The sequence below is a fragment of the Leucopleurus acutus genome (genome assembly GCF_964270905.1).
Source record: "Leucopleurus acutus genome assembly, chromosome: 10".
Taxonomy (NCBI): domain Eukaryota; kingdom Metazoa; phylum Chordata; class Mammalia; order Artiodactyla; family Delphinidae; genus Leucopleurus; species Leucopleurus acutus.
Window position 1 is genome coordinate 99,787,763 of NC_139153.1, and position 8,393 is coordinate 99,796,155.

Here is an 8,393-nt window from a genome sequence, read left to right on the forward strand (position 1 = left end):
ACTTGTGCATTATAGGTAGACACGACTATTACAACTTCGTAGGATAACTGTTTGATTAATTTAGCCTGCGTCAATTCCATAGTCAAGTACTATCATTTCTCCCCTACATACGCTCTCACTCTGCTGCCTCATTTCTTTGCTCCCTCCCTTGGCGAAACCCAACTCCTCGTCTGCTCTGTGGCTGCCCTGCACAGTGGAACATACCTGGAGGAAGCCCAGGGGTGTCCCATTGGCTTCAGGTGGGTCCCCAGGCCAGCAGGCAGTCATGCCAAACCGCGCTGGTCCATCCCTCTCCCATGCTTTTCTGAACCTCAGACTTCCTCTTCCCTCTCCAAACTCCAGCACTTCTTCCCCCATCTTCAGCCTCAGCTCACGATACTGGCTCCCGTTTCGGTGACAAAATGGAAGCCACAAGAAGAGAACGGATACAAGGGAGGGGGGAGGGACGGTGGTGGTGGGATGCGTTGGGAGACTAGGATTGACATGTAGACAATACTATGTATAAAATGGATAACGAATAAGAACCTGCTGTACAGAAGAATAAAATAAAATAAAACTTAATTCTCTCCAAAAAAAAAAAAAGAACAGATACAAGCTCTCACCACCAACCACAGCCACGCACCTCTCCAGATCAGTGCTCACCCCCTGTGCAACCCTTCTCTTCTTACAGACAACGGTTCGTACTCCTTGGGCCAGCCAGCCTCTCCTCCTGTGCACCTAGTAACATCCCCCCAACTCACTCAGGGACATTGCCCCCCAAATTCTCTCTTCTCTCTCCTACAGCATCAATGTTGCCTTCTTTTCTGGATCATCCCCATCAGCTTAGAAACAGGCTGATTCTTCTTTCAGGTTAAAAAAATCAAAACCCTCTTGCCGCATTCTCCCCTCCAGTTACTGTGTGTGCCTTTCCTTTTCTTTACAAGAGAAGTTTTGGAACGTGCTGTTTGCACCCATTGTCCCCGTTTCCTCCCTTCCTGCCCCCTCGAAGCCACTCCAACCAGCCTTTGCTGCCACCCCTCCACCCAAACTACCACAACGTACACACTGCCAAATCCAGGGGTAAGTGTGAATTCTCTTATCAGTAGGAGGACCTGTCACTTGTCATCCAAACTGGGGCACATTTGAGAGTGAATAGGGTTGTAGCAATGATTAAACCCAGTCCGGGAGTATAAGCTGGGATGGTCCAGGGCAAACCAAGACAAGTCAGCAGATACCAAACAGCTGCTCACCCCCTCCTGTTTGCTCTTGGCCTTCAGGCCAACAGTTGGCAGGCGGCCCTCCTGCCTTCCTGGTTGCTCCTTGTCTGTCTCTTTTTTCTGTTCCTCCTCATTGGCTGGTCTTCTTCTTTTTTTTTTTTTTTTCATCTTTATTGGAGTACAATTGCTTTACAATGGTGTGTTAGTTTCTGCTTTATAACAAAGTGAATTAGTTATACATATACATATGTTCCCATATCTCTCCCCTCTTGCGTCTCTCTCCCTCCCACCCCTCCCTATCCCACCCCTCCAGGCGGTCACAAAGCACCGAGCTGATCTCCCTGTGCTATGCGGCTGCTTCCCACTAGCTATCTATTTTACGCTTGGTAGCGTATATATGTCCATGCCACTCTCTCACTTCTTGCAACTTACCCTTCCCCCCCCCATGTCCTCAAGTCCATGCTCCAGTAGGTCTGTGTCTTTATTCCCATCTTGCCCCTAGGTTCTTCATGACGTTTTTTGTTTTTTTTTTAGATTCCATATATATGTGTTAGCATACGGTATTTGTCTTTCTCTTTCTGACTTACTTCACTCTGTATGACAGACTCTAGGTCCATCCACCTCATTACAAATAACTCAATTTCGTTCCTTTTTATGGCTGAGTCATATTCCATTGTGTATATGCGCCACATCTTCTGTATCCATGCATCCGATGAGGGACACTTGGGTTAACAGTGAGGTGCCACAGGGCTCAGCCCTTGACCCTCTGCTCTTCTCTATACTCGCTCCCTTGGTGACTAATCCTATCTCAGGGCTGTAAATACCATCTTACATGCTGATGACTCTCAGTTTTATCTCTGGCCACATCTCTCCCCTGAACCCGCATATCCGGCTGCCTATTCTATGTATCTGCTGACTTCTCCAATGTAGTGTGTTCACTGTTAAGTGACCTCCCAATCCTGTTTCCCATTAAAGTTAATGACACGTCAACCCTCCCAGTTGCTTTGTCTAAAAATCTCAGAGTCATTTACAACTTCCGTCTTTCTCTCACAGCCCTCCCCTACTCAACCAGAAAATCCTCCTGGCATTTACACCAAAACAGATCTAGCATCTGACTACTTCTCGTCACCCTCCGGCCTCCACCCTGGTGTGAGTCACCAGCATCTCCAGCTGGGATTGTCGTAACAGCTCCCTAACTGGTCTGTGTATGTCCGCCCTCACCCCCTTTCCATTCCTCAGCCCAGCTCTCAGAGCAACGCTGTGTGTAGAGGAAGTCAGAGCATGTTGTGTTCCTGCTGAAAACACTTCTCACTGATGAAAGCCAGTGTTCTCTCCCACCAGCCAGAATGGCCATCATCAAAAAGTCTACAAATAATAAATGCTGGAGAGGGTGTGGAGAAAGGGAACCCGCCTGCACTGTTGGTGGGAATGTAAATTGGTGCAACCACTATGGAGAACAGTATGGAGGTTCCTCAAAAAACTAAAAATAGACCTACCGTAGGATCCTGTGATCCCACTCCTGGGCATACATCCGGAAAAGATGAAAACTCTAATTTGAAAAGGTACATGAACCCCAACGTTCATTGCAGCACCATTCACAATAGCCAAGAAGTAGAAGGAACCTAAGTGTCCATTGGCAGATGAATGGATAGAAATATGGTATATTTATATAGTGGAATACTACTCAGCCATGAAAAAGAGTGAAATCATGCCATCTGCAGCAACGTGGATGGGCCTAGAGATTATCATACTAGGTGAAGTAAGTCAGACAGAGAAAGACAAATATCATAGGATATCACTTATATGTGGAATCTAAAAAAAATGATAAAAATGAACTTATTTAAAGAACAGAGATGGATTCACAGACTTAGAAAACAAACTATGGTTACCAAACGGGAAAGAATGGTGGAGGAAGGGATAAATTAGGAGTTTGGTATTAGCAGATACAAACTACTATATGTAAAATATCAATAGATAAACAATACTGTGTGGCACAGGGAACTATATTCAGTATCTTGTAATAACCTAAAATGGAAACGAATCTGAAAATATACATATGAAACTGAGTCACTTTGCTGTACACCTGAAACAGTGTAAATCAACCATACTTTAATTTTAAAAGGAACGATTAAAAAAAAAAAAGCCAACGTTCTCACTTTCACTTGCCTCACTCTTTGCCCAGGACCTTCAGTCTTTTTCTTCGGACTTTCTCTGTTGAGAGCAATCCTTCAGCTCCGCTCTCTTCCTCAACAATCACATTTGAACCATCACAAAAGCTCCTTGAGAAAACTACGGTTTTTCTTCTTCTTTAGATGCACCTTCCAGAATGTTCTGACCAACAGTTAGAACAAGAGGATGTCAGTGCTTTCAGTACCTGCCTAAAAGTAGCATTTGTAGCCCAGTAATAACTCAGGATGCACCTGTTAAAGGGGTTCAAATGGTGGCATTTCAGTTTCCATATTAAGAGAATGTTCTGTGGGGTCCTCTTCCCAAAGTGGCAACACTTTGGGGGTTCGTTTCACTCTCAGCAGGTGGAAGACAAAAACTGTAGTTTTCCACTGTCAGCAGCAATTCCTCCCAGTGGAGCTCTAGGAAGGCTGCAGATTTACAGGAAGAGGGCAGTGTATCAACACTATTCGTTAATGGTGGTAACACTGACGCCCCTGCCTGTTGTCTTATTTGTTTGGGACCAGGCTACGATTATGAGGATTCTTTCTCAAGGAAGCTATCATCTGAGGGAAAACAAATGGGACTTTCGTTCATTCATTCATCAAACATGTATTAAGTGCCTTCACCAGACATCGTGTCCACATCTCACCCCATAGAGACTAGAGGGGAAACCTGACACTACACAAAAAACTACACAAACACATAGTTACCGTTCTGTTCGGGGGTTCAGAGAGAAAGGACAGATATTAGGAGAGCGTAGTGGAGGTGAGGGCTAACCCCTGAAAAAAGTCTCCCTGGAGAGAACTGTATTTACTTCGTTGTTATAAAAATTCAATTTCTCCACTCTTAGGCATTCTTCAGCTAGAAGGCAGGCTGCTCAGAGGTGGGAATCTAAGTAGGGGCGCCCCTGGCTGCTGCCCTCTGACGTGGCATGTATGTTCCAAGCGGGGCCTGGGAATTCAGAGGAAGGACCGAGCACAGCCAGCCGGGGATGCTGGGTCGTGCAAGAAGGGCAGGCCTGTGATGGGCTCAGAGAAGAGGAGAGTCATCCCAGGCAAAGCGAGCAGCTTGAAGTCTGTCTGGAAACGAGTACGTTATTTAGTCTTAGTGGAGCCTGGGAGAGAGAGATGGGTAGAAAGAGGTAGAAAGATGGGCTCTACTTGCCAGGCGTGTGGGTTTCAGGGAGAGAGTGGTGAACGCGACGGATATAGCTGTAAAGCTCACTGATGGAGAAGAGGGCCGATCAACCAAGTGAGCACATAAATCTGCAACAAAATGACATCAAATTGTGAAAAGGGCCATGTGGGAACTAAACTCGGAGGTGGTGGAGAGAGTGTGGTGAGCAGAGGGCAGTGGCTCCAGAGGGGTGCTCGGGGTGGGCCTGGAGGTGTCCCCCCCGGAGGTGATCTGGGGGCAAGAGACCTGAGTGCACCACGAGGCCAGTCGCCGGAAAAGATGAGAGAGGGACCAAGCTCGGGCCTTGCAAGTGCAGAGGCAGGAAGTGTCGGAGGGGATTAGGAATAATCCAACAGCTAGAATCCGGGGCAGCAGAGGGCATGGGGTACTGGGTGAGATGGCATCTTTCCTGAAGGCCCTTGAAAGCCGAAGCGAAGAGTTGGGATTTTATTCTAAGAGAAAAGGAAGCCACTGAAGGGAATTAAGTGAAAGAGTAGTATGATTCATTTGTAGAAGCTGTGTGGACAGATTGGAGGGACTCTGGAACCCAACAGTCCGGAGACTCCCGTAGATGAGATAAGGGACATGGGGTAGTGGGGAGGGGGACGTTGACTGGAGCTGTGTTTCAGAAATGGAAATGACAAGCCTACTGATGTGACCTGGGGTCTGCAGTGGGACCAAGACCAGCAATAGGAAAAGGGGAGCAAAGTGTGCAAACTGGGTTTCTGGTTTGAGCCAACAGCAGGGAAGTACCGTTTTCTGAGATGGAGAAACTGAAGGCCAAGTGGATTGCGGGGAATCCCACGTGTGGGGTTTGGGCTCAGCCTGTAAGATAGGCTGGTGGTGAGATCAAATAGACAGTGAGCGCTCAGAGGAAGGTCTCGGCTTGGCTCCTAACAGAAATGTTGGGGTCATCAGCTTGCAGGTGTGTGTCTCGCCAGGGCTGTGAATGAGATCAGCTAGGGAGTGAGTGGAGAGAGAGGATAGGACAAGCAGGTTGGAGGCTGAGAAGCTAGCATCTTGGGGCTGGGCTGAGGGGCCTGAGGAGAGATGCATGGGGTGGGAGGTACAGCAGAGAAGTGTTGGTCCAGGTGTGGATCCAGATGCAGCCAGTGCTGGTTGTCCTGAAGCTGCCTGGAAGCCCAGTAAGATGAGAGAGCGTAGTCTTCCTCGGATTTGCCAGCGTGGACATCTTTGGTGACTTTGGTGTATGGTGGGTATGGAAGCCAGGGGGGCATGGGCTGAAAAATGAACTTACAGCGATGTGTGTATAGTTCTGGAAAGATTTTGCTATGAAGGAAAACTAAGGAATTGGGATAGTAGCTGGGGGTCATGAGGGCAAGGGATGTTTTCTATTTTTAAGTTAGGGAACACTAAAGTATGTTTATCTGTGGGTGGGAATGATCCAACAGAGATGGAGTGGTTGGTAATTAACACAGGTGAGAGAAGACTGCGTGGGAGCAAAGCCTGGAGCAGGTGAGGAGGGTGGGTGCCGGGTTTTTGGCTGCTCTAACAAACTACCATGAACCTGGGGCCATAAAACAACACACGCTTCTCCTCTTACAGCCTGGAGGTCAGAAGTCCAAATCAGTGACACTGGACTAAAGTCAAATTGTCAGTAGGGCCAAAGGTCGCTCTGGAGGCTCTAGGGGACAATCTGTTTCTTGCTTTTTCCAGCTTCTAGAGCTGATTCCTTCGTTCATTGCCGCTCCCTCCATCTTCAAAGCCAGCAGGGGAGGGTCTTCGAATCTGTTTCTGCTCTGGTCACATCATCTACTCCTCTGTCTTCAAATCTGCCTCTGCTCTGGTCAAATTTCCCTCTGCCTCTATCCTGTGATTACATTTAGGGCCAACCTAGGTATTCCAGAATAACCTCCCCACCTCAAGATCCTTATTAATTACACCTGCGAAGTCTCGTTTGTCCTGTAAGGTAACACTCAGCCCACATGGATAGGCTGCGGAGGACTGGCCTTGGCTCCGAGTGGGGAGACTTCCTTCCTTCTTGTAACTAGAGGGAAAAAGGTAAGGGGACCCGTGCAGGGCTGTGTAGATTTGGTGGCGCAAAGATGAGGGAGTTCCTGCTTTTGGCTTCAATTTTCTGCAAGAAGTATTGACAGCTGAGAGGAATGGCAACTGAAGGAGGGCGGACAGGGGAGCAGCAGGGGTAGAGGTCTGGAAGTATTGCACGGAGTGGGAAACTTAACCACCTCTCAGGCTTGGCCAGGGTCCCTGCGAGAGAGCCTGGCCAGGTGTTAAGTATAGGACGAGAATCTATGGGATCTAATCAGGAGGCGGGGAAAACAAAGCAGCCGGGTGGCTTCTCAGGAGCCTGTGAGCAGAAGGGGGGCGGGATCGAGAACGAGGGACACTGAGTGAGAGAACTGTAAGTACCAGAGGGGTTGGGCAGAGTGGGATATCGCTAATGCAGATTTTGGAGACAGTGCAGATTTAGGTGATGACGAGTTCTGAGGTTTCGCTTGGGGAGGGAGTCACTGGGGCACAGAGAGATGGGTCATCCACCTGGATGCTGAAGAAAACAGAGTGGGAAACAACCACCTCTCAGGCCTGATGAGAGACCCTGGCCAGGTGTTAAGTATAGGGTGAGATGGGTCATCCACCTGGTTGCCGGGAATGAAAACAGGATAGAGGTTGCCAGGAATACTGAGACAGGAGCCAAAATCTTCAGTGAACGGGGAGTGGGGAGCGACCCGGAAGAAGTTAGAGGCTAGAAGTAGGCGGGTGACCGGAACCGGAAGAGCGGTGGGTGCCCTGTTCAATAGCATCCGTGGAAAAGGAGCTGGTGGTTTGCTGGAGGAAGGAGGAGAAAGGGTGTGGAAGGAGCAATGCAAGCAAGGAAGCCCAGCTTTTCTTCCCAACTCGGAGGAGTCAAGGTGTGAAAGACAAACCTCTAACACTTGAGAGGACTCCAGTGTTTCCATGTTTGTATTAAGATAAGGAAAGTAGCTGATACTCTAAGAATGTGTGCTAATGCTTTGGTGGAAGAGTTGGGAGGTCTGAGGTTGGAGGCACATTGGGATGGGAGTCTGGCTAATACTGGATTTTTGGAGAGGATCCCTGGGCTTCCAGTGGTGAGTTTCACAGGATAGAGCAGGTGGAATCACATAGCTAAGGGCCTTGAGCGGCAGTCTGAAGACTCTGTGTTTTACCCTGTAGATGGGGGCTGGGGGAGGGTGTTCACAGCAAACTATCATGGTCAAAGGCAGGCTTTGGGAAAGTTAACTTTCCAGCCTCGTGAATGAAAGAGGCCCTTAGAAGCCTACTGCACAGGCCAGGATTAAGGTCTGATCAGGGTATGAGCACTGAGAATGGTGGAAAGAAATGGTATTTGGCAAGAAATGTGGTTGGCTTGAATTATCAGAGATAAGGGAAAGCAGGGAGTAATTGGGAGACGATTCCCACGTGTTGAGTGTAACTGGTTGGGAGAATCGGTTTTGAGGGGAAATTGATGACTTGGTATTTGGCAAACCTTGGTTAAAGGGTGCATAGTGGCCGGAGCAGTGTAATGACAGGTGAATCACTGGGCGCTTCCCCTGCTGTGTCAGCAGTCACTCCCTGGAGTTTCCCAAACTGAGGATGAATCAAGGCCAAGCAGGATGCCAGGAAGCAACCCAATGAGTCTCCTTCCGACCCCTGGGGCGGGGCCTTACCTTCAACTACCACGTGCAATCAGGCGTGCGCCTGCAGATGTGAATTGTGAGGTGCCCGATTCATACGATTCACACCTGGGGAAGCCTCGCAGTCTCCACGGGAGGCAGTGCAGCACGAGTAGGCGTGTCTTTATAGCCTCGATGCAGTTGGGGAGTTAGGGCGCCATAGGACGCCAGCCAGGCG